The sequence below is a fragment of the Triticum dicoccoides genome, chromosome 2A (genome assembly GCF_002162155.2).
Source record: "Triticum dicoccoides isolate Atlit2015 ecotype Zavitan chromosome 2A, WEW_v2.0, whole genome shotgun sequence".
Taxonomy (NCBI): Eukaryota; Viridiplantae; Streptophyta; class Magnoliopsida; order Poales; family Poaceae; genus Triticum; species Triticum dicoccoides.
The window spans coordinates 229213333-229218516 of NC_041382.1; the positions used below are offsets into that span (position 1 = coordinate 229213333).

Here is a 5184-nt window from a genome sequence, read left to right on the forward strand (position 1 = left end):
GAGGCTTAGCTGCAGTCCAAGTACACGCCTAAGCGTTTGAAAATCCTACCGAGTGGAGAGCAAACCTCCCACTCGGAGGCTTAGCTGCAGTCCAAGTACTCGCCTAAGTATTTGAAAATCCTACCGAGTGGTGAGCTAGACTCCCACTCGGAGGCTTAGCTGCAGCCCAGTGCTCGCCTAAGTGTTTGAAAATCCTACCGAGTGGAGAGCAAACCTCCCACTCGGAGGCTTAGCTGCAGTCCAAGTACTCGCCTAAGTATTTGAAAATCCTACCGAGTGGTGAGCCAGACTCCCACTCAGAGGCTTAGCTGCAGCCCAGTGCTCGCCTAAGTGTTTGAAAATTCTACCGAGTGGAGAGCAAACCTCCCACTCGGGGACTTAGCTGCAGTCCAAGTACTCGCCTAAGTATTTGAAAATCCTACCGAGTGCTGAGCCAGACTCCCACTCGGAGGCTTAGTTGCAGCCCAGTGCTCGCCTAAGTGTTTGAAAATCCTACCGAGTGGAGAGCAAACCTCCAACTCGGGGGCTTAGCTGCAGTCCAAGTACTCGCCTAAGTGTTTGAAAATCCTACCGAGTGAAAGCAAACCTCCTACTCGGAGGCTTAGCTGCAGCCCAGCGCTCGCGTAAGTGTTCAAAAACCCCACCGAGTGGAAAGCGAACCTCCCACTCGGGGGCTTAGCTGCAGCCCAATGCTCGCCTAAGTTTGGAACACGTCCCAATCCACAAGGACGGCACGATGCGAATCGATTGTTACCTTTTCCTTCGGAGCTGCACCACAAATACGAAGTTATTTCGAGTGAAGGCCAAGTTCCACTCGGCAGATAAATCCCGAAGATATTCAATGATAAATCAAGTTCGGATAAAACCCAAAGGTCCAAGACCTCATATCAAAGTACTCGAGCCCTCGGCTCGACAGAGTTTAACGATTACAGAATCCACTCGGCATTCCGAGGCAAATTTAAAGTGAAGCATAAAAGTTTTTCATTCCTCAAGCGGAGGACTGGAAGGGGCGACGAACTCGTCCAAGTTGATCCCGTCTGCAATACGAGTAGCAGCAGCAATGAAAGTCTCCATGAAGTCTTGAAAGCTGTGCTTCCTGGTATTGGCAACTTGGATGGCGGCCAGCTTTTCTTCTTGCGCCTCCTTGCAATGGACGCGGACCAGAGACAGAGCGACATCAGCACCACATCTAGCAGAAGACTTCTTCCACTCCGCCACTCGACCCGGGACTTCATCCAGTCGAACTATCAGGGACTCGAGGTTGTTCTGAAGCGTCGTTCTAGGCCAGAGTGATGTGTCAATCCGCGACATCGCAACCTTCAGCCGAGCAAGATAGTCAACAACACTGGTAACACGAGACTCCAGTCGGAGCACGTTCATAGCAGCTCGTCCTTCACGAGAGAATTGGCGGGATCCAAGCCTGGCTCCACTCGACTGGTTTCCTCTTTGAAGCTCTGACAGAATTCTGCAAACACGATTCAAGAATAAGACAGTGGCCTTATGCGGGCTTGGTAACTGCGAGACAGCCGGGTCGGAATAATTACCTTCGAGCATGACGAACAGCTTCTTGGCGAGCCCACCGAGATAAGCCTCCAGATCGTTTACCTTCCCCGCCAAATCACCCGCCTGGTCGTGCAGAACCATCTTCTCTTTCTTCAGTCGGCTGACCTCTCGATTAGCCGTCTCGAGAGCAGTTTTCAGTCTGGAGTTCTCCTGTTCAAGAGTTCCGACCGAAGCCAGTTTCTCTTCTGCAAGCTTCGTTTTGCTCGAGGCCTCCTTCTGTGCTTCGGCAAGATCTTGATCTTTCTTCTTCAGAGCTTCCTCCAGTTCTTCTACAGAACGTCGAGTGAAGTCAACATCAAGAATGGGCAAGAAAGGGAAGTCACTCGTCAAGAATGAGAAACCTCGCCAGCCATACCTTTTGCTTCGTCTCGCGCCTTCTGCAGGTTCTGTTGAGCGAGCTTCAAGTCAAGGTCGAGCTGGATCTGTTTGTTCTCCAACTCAGTGTAGAGAGCCACAAGTTCACAGGATTTCTGCAAAAGTCAGTCGACAAAGGTCCAAGATAAGTTGCTTCCGAGTAACCAAGAGACAATGATGACGTTTCTAAGACTACAGCTGAATCAAAAACATTCAACAGTAGTCTCGGGGACTACACCCAGTGGGTGCACTCAGCGTGCCCCCACTGGTTTTGAAAAAAAAATTGACTGCCCACAGTCGACCGGATACAGTTTCATTCGACATGGCCTGGCCAGACCGAGTGAAGGAGCAAAACTACAGCAATGCAATATAAAGACTACAGTCGACTGCCAGCAGTCCACCGTAGTCTCGGGGACTACACCCAGTGGGTGCACTCAGCGTGCCCCCACTCGACCAAAAAACTTAACACAAACACCCAGTGGGTGTACAGATTTAAAAGATCTTCGGAAAAGAGATTCTTCAGACAACATACCCTAACAGAACAAGCAATGAATCGACTGACCTAGATGTTACTCTGAAGAGCTGAACTCGCGTCATAAGCCGCTTGGTTGGCTTCTCGAACCACCTTGACCTGCTCCATCATGATGCCTACCTAGCGTATAGCTTCCTTAGCTGCACCCACTTGGTCCTCAGGGACGTGGTGTGTGGCGAAGAGCGAAGGCGGATTTACGGTCGACGTCGAGGGCCGCGCACTTGCCAGAGGATTGGCAAAAGTCACAGAAGCCCGGGTGGTATCGCCACCATCTCGAGCTACGGCCTTACGCGCCGGAGTGGATTGTGGAGTCTCGCCAGTCGACGCTTTCCTGTTCCGCCTCACTCTCAGCGGCGCTTCGTCTTCGTCGTCAGGAAGGCTAATAACATGAGGAGGAGCTACGAGAAAAATTCAATCGACCAGAGTTATAAGAAATCGTCAGTCGATTCAAGGCAGAACATCAGTAATCATACCAGGGTTGGAAGTAACAACATCTTCCATCTCTTGATCATCGTCCTTGGCGGAGATCTCAGAAGTAGCTGCACTGCAAATTTTGAAAGACCGTCAGTCGGCTCAGTGGATCGACCGAGGATCCGTCCATGGTCGACAAAGGAGAACAAATTCTATCATTACCCAGAAATGGTGGGGACAGTCATCCTCATCTTGGGCAGAGCCTTGGGTGGCTTGGACGGTGCCGCGCGGGGGTGCTTGGAGGCTTTTTCAGTCGGCGCTGGAGAAGAGGTCTGAGGGTGCTTCGACGACTGCCCAACGGGAGCAGTCACCTTACCACGTTCCCGCGCAGGGTCGTGTGTAAGCTTGGATTGCCTTTCCGAGTGGGGAGGTCCAGCTTCCTCCTCCTCCTCCTCCTCTTCGCTGGAGTCGACGCCGTCGTCTCCCTCTGCTTCGCCGTCAGACTCCCACTCCCCCTGTTCGTCTCCGCTTTCGCCTCCGCTCGCCTCCCCTTCCTCGGCCTGCCCCTGTGCTCCGTTGGGTGTCGAGTACATCTCTATAGTTGCCTGGAGAATAGCAGACAAGTCGAAAGTCAGTCGATTGATTCAAAGAGAGCAAATGGAGAAAGTAAGATCTCAGTCGGGAACACAAGGTCAGACCTGGTCCACGTCGTATGTACTGTCAAGCGGGACAACCCTCCTGGCTCCTCGGGGGTTGTCTTTGTTCCCTGTGATGCTCGACAGCCACCCTTCCAGCATCTCGTCGGTGACCTCCTCTGGGTGAACCCGAGTGGTGTCGTCGAGACCCGAGTACATCCACATAGGGTGGTCGCGAGCCTGAAGTGGTTGGATGCGCCTCCGAAGGAAGACCTCCAGCAAGTCCATGCCGGTCACGCCGTCTCGGACAAGCTGAACCACTCGACCAACCAGCACCTTGACTTGCGCCTTTTCCTCCGGCAGCACTTTCAGAGAGGCAGGCTTTTGAGCTCGGTCCAAGAGAAAGGGGGAAGACCAGTCGACTGTCCTGGGGTCACCTGGTCTTGGCAATAAAACCAGGTCGACTGCCAACCACGGACCGACTCGGGAAAGGTGATAGACGGGAAAGAACTTTTACCCCTCATCTGGATCTCCAGGCCCCCGCATAGCTGGATCACTTGCGTCCGTTCGTCACTCGACTTGGCTTTCTTTACCGATTGGGAACGGCAAGTGAAGATGTGTTTAAAGAGTCCCCAATGAGGGTGGCAACCCAAGAAACTTTCGCACAAGGAAACGAAAGCCGCAAGATACACGATGGAATTGGGAGTGAAATGATGGAGCTGCGCTCCGAAGAAGTTCAAAAAGCTCCGGAAAAAAGGATGAGGAGGTAGAGAAAATCCGCGGTCGATATGGGTGGCGAGGAGGACGCACTCACCGTCACGAGGTTGGGGTTCGACTTCTCCCCCCGGGAGGCGCGCAGCTTCATGGGGAATGACTCCCCCCTCGACCATGTCGTCAAGATCTTCCTGCCGAATCACCGAGGGCATCCAGTCGCCCTGGATCCAATCCCTGGGCAGAGCAGTCCTCGAGGAAGATCTGCCCCGAGCGGACTTCTTCCCCTTCCCCTTCACCGCCGCCTTCTTCGCGCGCTCCAAAGCTGACGTCTTGTCCTTCACCATCGTCGCTGGCGAGGCTCGAACGGACCTACAGTGCTAGGGTGAGAGCGGAGGTGGCAGAGGACCTCGCGGGGGGAGAAGGAAAGACGAGAGCACACCGTTGGGGAACCCCGATCCGGCAACTTATAAGGAGCCGCTTCCGAGTGGCTGACCGGTAGGCCCAGGCGATCCCGTCAAATCCCGCAACAGGCGCGCGCGCGGTACGTGGCGAAAAAGGTGGCATGGAGATCGAGGAGCTTCCATCCTATCCCATCCGATTACTTCGGCCGCCCCCATCCCGCTCGCTTCCCGAAATTCGAATCCCGCAGAATCCGCGGGCTACAGAACAACTCATCAAACTGAAGAGCCCGCTCGTGCCGGCACTCGATATTCCACAAGTAAGGAAATTCACTCGACGAGAGACCAAGAATGGATCAAGGTGACCGAAAGAAGTTGACAACGTCATCCGCGATGATTGATCCAGTACAAGACATTCGTATAACGCTAAGAACTAGTCGGAAGGACCCCCAACTCCTTCCCCACTCGAACCTCGATCCATTCGGGGGCTAATGATGAAGCTATGTACCTAGGGTAGGGGCATGGACCTGTCCTAAGGAGCCCTACCCAAGGACATCCCTGGAAGAAGTCACCTTTC

At 53.6% G+C, this 5184-nt stretch overlaps 1 pseudogene; it reads right to left on the reverse strand.

The window, feature by feature from the left end:
• LOC119357809 overlaps positions 1-4360 on the reverse strand; it is a 94709-nt pseudogene extending 90349 nt beyond the window's left edge.
• Positions 4361-5184: the final 824 nt, after the last annotated feature.